Source organism: Oncorhynchus kisutch, linkage group LG9 (genome assembly GCF_002021735.2).
Source record: "Oncorhynchus kisutch isolate 150728-3 linkage group LG9, Okis_V2, whole genome shotgun sequence".
Classification (NCBI taxonomy): Eukaryota; Metazoa; Chordata; class Actinopteri; order Salmoniformes; family Salmonidae; genus Oncorhynchus; species Oncorhynchus kisutch.
This window is the reverse complement of record NC_034182.2, coordinates 4,699,839-4,713,285: the sequence shown is the minus strand read 5'-3', so window position 1 is coordinate 4,713,285 and position 13,447 is coordinate 4,699,839. Positions and strand designations below refer to the sequence as shown.

General features: G+C 42.5%; 1 protein-coding gene across 5 annotated transcripts in view; it reads right to left on the bottom strand.

Moving 5' to 3' along the window:
• Positions 1-13,447, bottom strand: part of ppfia2 (PTPRF interacting protein alpha 2) — a 224,663-nt gene that overhangs the window by 81,723 nt on the left and 129,493 nt on the right. The gene's annotated exons all lie outside the window — the stretch shown is intronic.

Below are 13,447 nucleotides of genomic sequence, written 5' to 3'. Positions count from 1 at the left end.
TCTGCAGCAGAGGTAACTCTGGGTCTTCCATTCCTGTGGCGGTCCTCATGAGAGCCAGTTTCATCATAGCGCTTGATGGTTTTTGCGACTGCACTTGTAGAAACTTTCGAAGTTCTTGAAATGTTCCGTATTGACTGACCTTCATGTCTTAAAGTAATGATGGACTGTAATTTCTCTTTGTTTATTTGAGCTGTTCTTGCCATACTATGGACTATTTTACCAAATAGGGCTATCTTCTGTATACCAACCCTACCTTGTCAATTGAAATGCCAGGTGACTACCTCATGAAGCTGGTTGAGAGAATACCAAGAGTGTGCAAAGCTGTCATCAAGGAAAAGGGTGGCTATTTGAAGAATCTCAAATATAAAATATATTTTGATTTGTTTAACACCTTTTTGGTTACTACATGATTCCATATGTGTTATTTCATAGTTTTGATGTCTTCACTATTATTCTACATTGTAGAAAATGGTAAAAATAAAGAAAAACCCTGGAATGAGTAGGTGTGTCCAAACTTTTGACTGGTACTGTATACATCGTTAATGACAATAATGCCCTTAGGTTAGTCATTAGTGCATAATCAGCTCACCACCAATTAGACATTCACAATTTACTAGTGACTTAATGAACCAGGCCATGAAAGCAGGGAATCGCTAGAATTCACTCAGCTATGTGGTGTAATGATTTTATGCAGCCAGATTGACCGTGATGAGATTCGTAATGGGATACTCTCTGAGCAGCTTTTAAACAGCATGACTTCCAATATTAATTGGGAAATTAAACAATATGAGCAGCAGCATTTTGATTTCACACAGAGATCCAGTCCTTCTGGGACTCAATAAGACTCTCATAGAAATAGAATACCTAGAATGGAAATTCCCTTTCAAGTCTAGGGATTATATTTCTATATATCTGTTTTGTTTGACAGGATGCCTCAGCACTATAGATCAGAAGATATGTTGATAGACACATCCCAGAGGACCAGTCATTCCCAGGTTCCCAGGCCTGCTACATGTGAAGCATGAAGCATTCCCCGGGTAAGGAATGACTTATAAAGGATGGAGATGGACACGTTAGAGAGAGACAAGCTGACACATCGATCACCAGCCACAAAGATCTGACAAAGGTCTGAAATGTCAACCCCTCCACAGAAGCTTCTGGGTTGGGGGTGCAGGCCAACATAGGGGGATGGGGTGCTGGAGGGTGTGTGTGAATTACAATGACCTTTGGATGGAGAGCTAAGAGTGGTCGTTGCTGTACTGTAGAGGCCCCTTGGGGGCCGGGCTATATATCTGAGTGGAGGAAATTACAACCCTGCGATTTACTGCCTTTCACATCCCTAATAACTAATTCTGATCTCCTCAGACCAAACCCCCCCTGTCATGGGCCCCTCTGTGGGTATGTAGGGGCAGGCATTAGGAGATGGGCCCCCCTGTATAACATGTATTGTACTGTAATGTAACCAGCATGTCTGGAAGGCCCAACATGATACACAATGATTTCACATTGAATCCATCCACAAGACACACAGTCTACTTCTAGCTGTACAAAATGTGTGTGTTAAGTTTGCTTTCACTCACTCAACAAATAGATACTTGCATTCCCACTAGAATTGTCGTATTCATCACGTTGATAGACTGTATATCTTTAAAAGGTCAGCGACAGAATGGGAAGAAAAACAAATCATATCCATTGGCGTCGACACAAACTCCTAACCACATCACAACTTTATAGTCCAGTGAGGACAGAAGATATTTCCTCTCCCAGACGTAATGTGACATGCGCTTCTTATTTAGACCAGATAAGTATGAGCAGCCAGCGAGCGAGGCAGTGAAAAACATGGTCGCTAGCCATTTGTAACAAAACAACTTCACAAATGTCAGCCCACTCATCATCCATTACCGATGGAAAGGCAATGCACTGGAGGAGACACACAACAACCAAGGCACATAAGCACAGGTGCCACAGCTCTCCGAGAGATATACAATGCTTTGGGAAAGTAATCAGACCCCTTGACTTTTTCCACATTTTGTTACGTTACAGCCTTGTTCTAAAAATCCTCAGCAATCTAACACTACAACTTGATTGGAGTCCACCTGGGGTAAATGAAATTGATTGGACATGATTTGGAAAGACACACACCTATCTATATAAAGGTCCCACAGTTGACAGTGCATGTCAGAGCGAAAATCAAGCCATGAGGTCGAAGCAATTGTCCGTAGAGCTCCGAGACCGGATTGTGTCGAGGCACAGATCTGGGGAAGGGTACCAAAACAATTCTGCAGCATTGAAGGTCCCCAAGAACACAGTGGACCATCATTCTTAAATGGAAGAAGTTTGGAACCACCAAGACTCTTCCTAGAGCTGGCCGCCAGACCAAACTGAGCAATCGGGGGAGAAGGGCCTTGGTCAGGGATGTGACCAAGAACCCAATGGTCACCCTGACAGAGCTCTAGAGTTCCTCTGTGGAGTTGAGAGAACCTTCCAGAAGGACAACCATCTCTGCAGCAATCCACCAATCAGGCCTTTTTGGTAGAGTGACCAGACGGAAGCCACTCCTCGGTAAAAAGGCACATGACAACCCGCTTGGAGTTTGCTATAAGGCACCTAAAGACTCTCAGACCATGAGAAACAAGATTATCTGGTCTGATGTAACCAAGATTTAACTATTTGGCCTGAATGCCAAGCATCACCCCTGGAGGAAACCTGGCACCATCCCTACGGTAAAGAATGGTGGCAGCAGCATCATGCTGTGGAGATGTTTTTCAGCGGCAGGGACTGGGACACTAGTCAGGATCAAGGCAAAGATGAACGGAGCAAAGTACAGAGAGATCCTTGATAAAAACCTGCTCCAGATCGCTCAGGACCTCAGACTGGGGTGAAGGTTCACCTTCCAACAGGACAACAACCCTAAGCACACAGCCAAGACAACGCAGGAGTGGCTTCAGGACAAGTCTCTGAATGTCCTTGAGTGGCCCAGCCAGAGCCCGGACTTGAACCGGATCGAACATCTCTGGAGAGACCTGAAAATAGCTGTGCTGCAACACTCCCCATCCAACTTGAGAAGATCTGCAGAGAAGAATGGGAGAAGGTATGCCAAGCTTGTAGCATCATACCCAAGAAGACTCGAAGCTATAATCACTGCCATAGGTGCTTCAACAAAGTACTGAGTAAAGGGTCTGAATACTTATGTAAAGTGATTTCACTTTTTTATTTATAATAAATTAGCTACAATTAAAACTTTTTTTTTACTGTTTTTGCTTTGTCATTATGGGGTATTGTGTGTAGATTGATGAGAAGAAAACCCAATTGAATCAATTTTAGAATAAGGCTGTAACCTAACAAAATGTGGAATAGGTCAAGGGGTCTGAATACGTTCTGAAGGCACTGTATCAGGGCCGTATTCCTGCCTGGAATTACTTTCACCTTGCATGGAATAGGGTAGAGGGGGGTGATAGATAGAATGATGTTCATAGCTGAGAGCTCCCCGTCTTCTCACCCGTCCTAAAGATGTCAGCCCGCATGGGATTATGGTATATTTACATTCATCCGGGAGGTGGTGGAGGTACTCATGCAGGCCTATCTCCATGTCTCCACACACACTCAGAAGCTCTCCAGGGATCATTTGGGCATCACTGCTAGTCTCTCTCTCTCACTCATTCCCACCTGGGCGCCCCTCCATCCCTCCCTGGAGTTCACGGTCTCTACTCATATCAAATGGAAATATGTACAGGTCTGCCTGGCTTGTCAGCCATGCTCCAGCTTGGGCTTTCATATCAACATGTGGGGAGTGTCTCACTGTTGCTTGATGGGAACCCATCTCAGTATGGAGAGAAAGGGTTTGTATTCTGTGTACCCTCAGCCAGCTGGTGTCTTTATGTCCTAGGGAGAGATATGATGGGGCTAGATGGTGGTGATGGCGGCTCGGCCATACCTTTATCCCTGGGGGACGATAAAGTGTGAAATCCTCTCTCTGGATAGCGATCAATCTGTTCCACAAACACAGCTGGAGTAGCTGTCAGGAAAGTGGGAAGAGCTGGGTGAAAGGCAGGACTGTGTCGGCTGATAAATGTGGGCCGTGGAGCTCTGGTTCAAAGTGGGCCTTAATCGGGACGGAGTCCGCCATGCCAGATAGCCAACGCAATTTAGTTTGGGCTCCGATAACAAGGCAACAGAGACTCTCGCGTGAGTTTCCACACTCTAAAATCATCATACACCTTGTGGGATTTGAACGGTGTTCGGCCTAAATAGTTTAGAGAGAGGGATTCTGGGCAAGCATGGATGATTCCATTACCTTCTTCCACAGATAACATTCTTGGGAACTAGCCATAGACATCCAAAACACTGACGGGCTGTTTGTACATCTGATAACACACTGAAGTATGACAGATTTCACAACAAGAAAAAAGTGTACATACAACAGGAGAACAGACTGCACAAACTGCACTCTCCAAAGACGGGGAGAGGGCTGTCGCTGATCATTGATGCCCCACGAGGTGAGATCTTGCATGGAGCCCTAGACCGAGGGTGATTGACCGTCATCTTGACCGTCATCTTCTTCCATTTTCTAATAATTGCGCCAACAGTTGTTGCCTTCTCACCAAGCTACTTGCCTATTGTCCTGTAGCCCATCCCAACCTTGTGCAGGTCTACAATTTTATCCCTGATGTCCTTACACAGCTCTCTGGTCTTGACCATTGTGGAGAGGTTGGAGTCTGTTTGATTGAGTGTGTGGACAGGTGTCTTTTATACAGGTAACGAGTTCAAACAGGTGCAGTTAATACAGGTAATGAGTGGAGAACAGGAGGGCTTATTAAAGAAAAGTAACAGGTCTGTGAGAGCCAGAATTCTTACTGGTTGGTAGGTGATCAAATACTTATGTCATGCAATAAAATGCAAATTAATTACTTAAAAATCCTACAATGTGATTTTCTGGATTTTTGTTTTAGATTCCGTCTCACAGTTGAAGTATACCTATGATTTAAAAAAAATATAGACCTCTACATGCAAGTAGGAAGTAGGAAAGTAAGTAGGAAGTTGTAAGTAGGAAACCCTGCAAAATCGGCAGTGTATCAAATACTTGTTCTCCCCAATGTACATCATTACCACATTAAAATGTGTTTAAAACATCCATATTCCTTCCTTTTCAACTGGGATCATTTCACCTACAATGAGTCTTTGAGATGAGAGCTCTGTGTCTCTCTTACTCTTCTAGCCAAGACGGGTTAAGTGGTAACTCCTTGTCTTGATGTGGCTGCGGTTTGGACGATTGACTGGAAGAGGCAGCGGAAATGAAAGGAGGGATTTGTACTCTCTTAACCCTTTGCCCCCTCTCTTCTTATGTCTAGCCTCCCTCTCTCCTATACCTGGGTCTAAGAGGCCGCTGAAAACCCATCTCTCTCCTTCATTGAGTTCTGGATGGCTGGTCAAAAGAGTGATTAGAGCCATGGCTTTTCTTCTTGCATTCCACTGGGGAAAGTGACACTCAAAAGACTGAATTGAAGAATCATCAGAGATCGGGAGCACAAAATAAGTCGACTGAAAGTAATGGTTATAGACATAGAAAAACTAAAGTGCCTCCGTGAGACTTACAGTGGGGAGAACAAGTATTTGATACACTGCTGATTTTGCAGGTTTTCCTACTTAGAAAGCATGTAGAGGTTTGTCATTTTATCATAGGTACGTACACTTCAACTGTGAGAGGCGGAATCTAAAACAAAAATCCAGAAAATCACATTGTATGATTTTTAAGTAATTAATTAGCTTTTTATTGCATGACATAAGTATTTGATACATCAGAAAAGCAGAACTTAATATTTGGTACAGAAACCTTTGTTTGCAATTACAGAGATCATATGTTTCCTGTAGTTCTTGAACAGGTTTGCACACACTGCAGCAGGGATTTTGGCCCACTCCTCCATACAGACCTTCTCCAGATCCTTCAGGTTTGGGGCTGTCGCTGGGCAATACGGACTTTCAGCTCCCTCCATCAAATACTTATTTCATGCAATAAAATGCAAATTAATTACTTAAAAATCATACAATGTGATTTTCTGGATTTTTGTTTTAGATTCCGTCTCTCACAGTTGAAGTGTACCTATGATTTAAAAAATACAGACCTCTACATGCTTTGTAAGTAGGAAAACCTGCAAAATCGTCAGTGTATCAAATACTTGTTCTCCCCACTGTAAGAAAAATCAGACAATTGATTTCTCGGAGTGGATTCTACCATGGGGAGTAGGGATATCGTCTTGTAGCTGGCTGTGGCGAGAGAGAGGCACTCAAACTCCACATGATTTACTGTCCCCAAATCAAGTCATCAGGTGTTTTTTTTCTCCAACAGGATTTTGAAACTACTCATTGTGTAACAAAGTTATCCATCCATGTGTTTTTCATCATATCCCAACATACTGTGGCCAAAATTATATACAACCTGTTTCAATCAATTCTTTAGTCAATTATTATGTAGGCTACAGTATTTTGCCCTAAATCCAAAGTGTAACAAAGTTAACTATCTGTTTATTACTCACAGCCTAACATGTGGAGGTATAATGTGTGTAAAATCCGTTGTGAGAGGAGTAAATCATTATAATACACTGTTTTACCCTACATACTGGTTGCATCTGTTGCTCTAATGAGACACTTAAGCAATCAGGCCCAAGGAGATGTGTTATATTGGCCATATATCACAAACCCCCGAGGTGCCTTATTGCTATTATAAACTAGTTACCAACGTAATTAGAGTAGTAAAAATACATGTTTTGTCATAACCATGGTATACGGTATGATATACCATGGCTGTCAGCCAATCAGCATTCAGGGCTCGAACCACCCAGTTTATAATCAGGCTCCCGAGTGGCGCAGCAGTCTAAGACACCGCATCTCAGTGCTAGAGGCATCACTACAGACACCCTGGTTCTGGCTGTGATTGGAAGTCCCATAGCGTCTTCCGGGTGTGGCCGGTGTAGGCCGTCATTGTAAATAAGAATTTGTTCTTAACTGACTTGCCTAGTTCAATAAAGGTTCAATTAAAATAAAATTCAAATAATATTAAACGTTGCATATCCAGTTGGACCATGCTCCTCTAGTAATGTCAAGCTCTATTTCTAAAGTATGCATGGTAAGAGACTAGAGGTCGACCGATTAATCGGAATGGCCGATTAATTGGGGCCGATTTCAAATTTTCATAACAATTGGAAATCGCTATTTTTGGACACCGATTTTGCCGATTTTATTTATTTATTTATTTTACAACTTTATTTAACAAGGCAAGTCAGTTAAGACCACATTATTATTTTCAATGACGGCCTAGGAATGGTGGGTTAACTGCATTGTTCGGGGGCAGAGTGACAGATTTTTACCTTGTCAGCTCCAACGCTCTAACCACCTGCCTCACGAGGAGCCTGCCTGTTAGGTGAATGCAGTAAGAAGCCAAGGCAAGTTGCTAGCTAGCATTAAACTGATCTTATAAAAAACAATCATAATCACTAGTTATAACTACAAACGTTGCATATAATCGATGCATATAATCGATGCGGTGCGCATTCGTGAAAAAGGACTGTCGTTGCTCCAACGTGTACCTAATCATAAACATCAATGCCTTTCTTAAAATCAATACACAGAAATATATATTTTTTTTTTAATTGGCCTTTCTAGGGAGTTTTTCCTAGCCCCCGTGCTTCTACGCCTGCATTGCTTGCTGTTTGGGGTTTTAGGCTGGGTTTCTGTACAGCACTTTGAGATATCAGCTGATGTACGAAGGGCTATATAAATACATTTGATTTGATTTGATTTAAACCTGCATATTTAGCTAAAAGAAAGGTTAGCAGGCAATATTAACCAGGTGAAATTGTGTCACTTCTCTTGCGTTCATTGCACGCAGAGTCAGGGTATATGCAACAGTTTGGGCCGCCTGGCTCATTGCGAACTAATTTGCCAGAATTTTACGTAATTATGACATAACATTGAAGGTTGTGCAATGTAACAGCAATATTTAGACTGAGGGATGCCATCCGTTAGATAAAATACGGTACGGTTCCGTATTTCACTGGGAGAATAAACGTTTTGTTTTGGAAATGATAGTTTCCGGATTCGACCATATTAATGACCAAAGGCTCGTATTTCTGTGTGTTATTATGTTATAATTAAGTCTATGATTTGATAGAGCAGTCTGACTGAGCGATGGTAGGCACCAGCAGGCTCGTAAGCATTCATTCAAACAGCACTTTCGTGCGTTTTGCCAGCAGCTCTTCGCAATGCTTCAAGAATTGCGCTGTTAATGACTTCAAGCCTATCAACTCCCGAGATTAGGCTGGTGTAACTGATGTGAAATGGCTAGCTAGTAAGCGGGGTGCGCGCTAATAGCGTTTCAAACGTCACTCGCTCTGAGACTTGGAGTAGTTGTTCCCCTTGCTCTGCATGGGTAACCCTGCTTCGAGGGTAGTCGTTGTCGATGTGTTCTTGGTTCGAGCCCAGGTAGCGGCGAGGAGAGGGATGGAAGCTACACTGTTACACTGGCAATACTAAAGTGCCTATAAGAACATCCAATAGTCAAAGGTATATGAAATACAAATCGTATAGAGAGAAATTGTTCTATAATTCCTATAATAACTACAACCTAAAACTTCTTACCTGGGAATATTGAAGACTCATGTTTAAAAGGAACCACCAGCTTTCATATGTTCTCATGTTCTGAGCAAGGAACTTAAACGTTAGCTTTCTTAAATGGCACATTTTGCACTTTTACTTTATTCTCCAACATTTTGTTTTTGCATTATTTAAACCAAATTGAACATGTTTCATTATTTATTTGAGGCTAAATTGATTTTATTGATGTATTATATTAAGTTAAAATAAGTGTTAATTCAGTATTGTTGTAATTGTCATTATTACAATTCTTTTTTTTAAATTAAAAATCGCCCGATTAATCGGTATTGGCTTTTTTTTTGTCCTCCAATAATCGGTATCGGCGGTGAAAAATCATAATCGGTCGACCTCTTTAAGAGACATCTATAAATGTTTACTACTTGTACATTACACCACAGAGCACCTTACACAGATTAACCAGCACCCTGGAGAGACTGCTCAAGTCATCAAGGTGACCATATAATGGCTAATGGCTGATCATTAAAACACTATGAGGGTGCAGCATAATGGTCTATCCGTTTAGCCATGGAAATACTATTAAAGTGAAATGTCTTGTAAATATCCCACGGAACAAATGAACAATTCCAATGTCAGCATGCTGGAGAGACCATAGAACAGGGCTGTGTGTCAGAGAGTGAGAAAGTGCACCAGAGGCAAGTCAACACATCTACCTGGTACAGACATTTGATAGCAATACATTGCAGTATCACATTTTTCCACAGGTATTAAACATATGTTATCACTTTGAAGGAAATTTGAGAGGGGACCATGATTTAACATGACTAAAATCTATCTATGATTCCAGTGCTGGACGATCAAACGGTTCGATATGACTTTATTGGACGTAAACAGCCTTGGGCAGAACTACAGTCGGGGAACATTTGGGTAATAATTCTCCTGAGGGGTGGATGGCTGTGAGGTCACTATTAAAGACGAATGAATTACACCAACATACACACACACACACACACACCAACACATATCTCTTAGCCCTCATCTTTTCTTAGCTCTGGGGCTGAGCTGTCTTTGTGCTCAGGCCTTATCTCCATCCTCCAGCCTGTCCTCCTGGACACTTTTAGTGGCCACATGGCTCGTCTGCATCACAAGATTCAAACATGGATTATATGGGCTCAAATTGAATCAATCAACAGGCCCATTTGAGGATGATAGTATCTGTGGTTCCCCTGGGGAGTTTTGACGAGCTGTCACATGGGACTTGTTTAAAGGCTATCCAGAGATAAAAGTCCTATGCTGTATCATCATGCTGTCTGACTGGATTATACTGGACCACAAAATTAACAGCTCGTTGCTAGGTTACATTATTACTACTGGTCCGGAATGTAACAGACAGCACAAACAACATTGAAACATTCATATACACACATAGGCATAAGCTTGTACACACACACACACACACACACACCACCAGGTAAACATGGAAAGTCAAAAATGGCCTCCAGCGCAATTCAAACTGAATTAATGTAACAGGCCCAGTGTTGTGAATCCATGGCATTTTCTAAAAGGTCTCGTACATGGGAGGACGCCACCTGGGACTCAGCAGGCATTCATATCTCCTCAGAAACAGCAAACCCAATGGACGTTGACCAAAACAAACACCCATCTCCATGGCTTATAGGATTCACATTACATTCACATTAGCCACGTGTAAAGCTTATTCCTACAACCGAGAAATCCTAGACTCTAGACTAGAGTACGTAACAGACCGTTATAATTCAATGCAGTCCTAGCCGAGGCCGTGCGGGACTGTGCAGCAGAGCAGAAATGAATGATGGCCGAACATTAACACAGACACAAAATCTACTGGAATGATAATGTCTTTCTCCGTTGTACACTGAGATAAGACAATATGGAGGAAGGAAACTGCCGGGCACTATAGAAACAGAGCATGAATAACGATATCGGCTAACCCCTCAGAATCAATAGGACAACATTGATTAGGCCTAGTTATTCTTATTAAGGCAGAAGCTATATCTAGTATGAAGCAGAGGGAAGGAACGATAGCTGCTGTTTTGTTCTTCTGTTGTGGTCTTAAATCAGCAGTTTTCTGTTGGACCCCGTGAGGCAGGAGATCTGCCAGAGGGCTACTTTGGTCTCTGGGAAATTCTGGATGAGTTGCTTCCAATGAGAGGTAAAATCACCAAGTGAAGAAACTCATTGTCTTTACACTCACTAAAAATTCTCTCTCTCTCTCGCGCGCTCTCGCTCTCTCTGTGTGTGTGCGTGGTTGCCAGATGCGTGTGCATGCGTACCAGCCCTAATGTCCATTACACACATGGGTGCTGACACATTGTGAGACACGACAGCTACCCTGGCTTGAAAATGACGACAAGGTTAATTGGGCTGTGTTAGCAGCTCTACTCCTTTATTGTAGCCCATCCAGCTCGACCAATCCCTGGAGTGCTAAATAACAGCACAGGGGTGCGACACCTCAATTACTCTCTTTTTTCAGCCCCAGCACAAAACGGCTAAGATTATAGTCAGGGGCAACAGGAAAAACACAATCCTGGCATTCGGATGAATGGGTTATTGAATTCAACTGTGACGCTCTTTTGGGGGACCTTCCGTACCTCACTGTGATACAGAGCCGCAGGGACCTGGAATTATGGGTAAAAAAAAAAGTTGAGGAAAGAACTAAAGAGGGTGGTTTTAAAATGAATAGAACACTGTATACAGTGTACACCAAGTGGGTCAGTGTTCCATATAGGAGCCTTTCCTCCCCTTTGACAACTTGTCATATAATTTGAATGACGCTGTGGTGTGAGAATAGGGGTATTGGTCCAGTGTTAATCTGCTAAATTGTAATTATTCGCTCCTATGCCCTATCTCCTCATGCCTTTTGCACACACTGTATATAGACTTTCTTTTCTCTACTGTGTCATTGACTTGTTTGTGTTATTGGCTTGTTTATTGTTTACTCCATGTGTAACTGTGTTGTTGTCTGTGTCGCACTGCTTTGCTTTCTCTTGTCCAGGTCGCAGTTGCAAATGAGAACTTGTTCTCAACTAGCCTACCTGGTTAAATAAAGGTGTTCTCAACTAGCCTACCTGGTTAAATAAAGGTGTTCTCAACTAGCCTACCTGGTTAAATAAAGGTGTTCTCAACTAGCCTACCTGGTTAAATAAAGGTGTTCTCAACTAGCCTACCTGGTTAAATAAAGGTGTTCTCAACTAGCCTACCTGGTTAAATAAAGGGGAACAAATAAAGGTAAATAATAAATACATTTAAAAAAGGCATATGCCTCAAGTCAACCTGTGGCTCTCTCTCTCTCTCTGTAATGATGTGCAAGTCCAAAATTAAAAGAAAAACATAAATATTGGTTGTATTTACAATGGTGATTGTTCTCCACTGGTTGCCATTTTCCTGTGGCAAAAGATCACCAATCTTGCTGCTGTGATGACACACTGAATTCTTTGTGGGTCTGTGTAATCTGAGGTATATATGTGTCTCTAACATGGTCATACACTTGGTAGTAGGTTAGGAAGGTTAGGTTAGGAGGTTAGGAAGAGCAGCTCAGTTTCCACCTCATTTTGTGGGCAGTGTGCACATAGCCTGCCTAAGGCAGCCTTTCTCAATAGCAAGGCTATGCTCACTGAGTCTGTACATAGACAAAGATTTCCTTAGATTTGGGTCAGTCACAGTGGCCAGGTATTCTGCCACTGTGTACTCTCTGTTTAGGGCCAAATAACATTCTAGTTTGCCCTCGCTCCTTCTCCCCTCCTCTCCCCTCATTGTTGACAAGAAGTGTGAACCTGAAAATGTTTCACAGCAAAGGTCAGCAACAGGAATTGTTCAGGATCACAGTGATTTAAAAAAAATATATATATTAATAGAAAGTTGAGCATTTTTAGGCATCAAGACCTTTCATTGCATGACCTCCCATAGTAGTACGACCTTGCATTGGAGTGACAACCAAAGAAATGCCTAAACATTCCACCCGTCAGCACTTTCAGTGTGATCTCCATCCAGCTTGATCCTGCCCGAGTCTTCCCATTGTCCCTCCACTCCACTGTTATTACTGAGGAGGCTCTGAGAGCTAGGCATGCATGGTTGGTCAAGCACACACACACACTCAGACTTTCTCAAACAACCCTGACCTTCTTACCACAGCGTAATTATGAAGCAGCAAAAACAACAATTAGCCTACCACACACCATTTTGGTTTTCATTATTATTTCATTAAACACCAAAGGAAACAGGAGGAGGCCTGTGAAGTTGATTAACTCTCTGGGCAGGCTGTCGACATTGTAGTGAGCAAATGTTGGTGGGTGTCGATTGGTTTGCCAGTCAGCTCTTTCCAGGCCTGTTGGCTTTTCAGTTTCTAGATAACGTGCCATAGGCCCTTGTGGGTGGTTGGGTTGCCAGATATTGTGCCACAGACACTTGAGGGTATTTGGGTTGCCAGATATGTCCCTCAGTGGGACATGACTGTGCCCAGTAGATAGCCACATACTGTGAACTCCCACTGACTCCCTGCTGGCAGTGAGAGGTCACACTGAATGTACACATTGCTGAGTGTGCTCGTCCACAGAGACACCGTTTTGAAGCAAGTTTCTCGTTTCCAACTGTCTTGGTGGGTGGAAACAGTTCAAATCGAATGTTTCAAAGTTAAAGAGAAAGGTAGCTATCCCCTCTAAAACTTGTCTGTAACGAGTACGCTGAGAGTCTGGAAGCAAGTTCAGGGATTAAGTGTTTTAACAAATAAATAAAAGAAACAATGAACACAACTCAACCAACACACCGACATGAAAACGGAGTCAATAACACCTGAGGAAAGAACCAA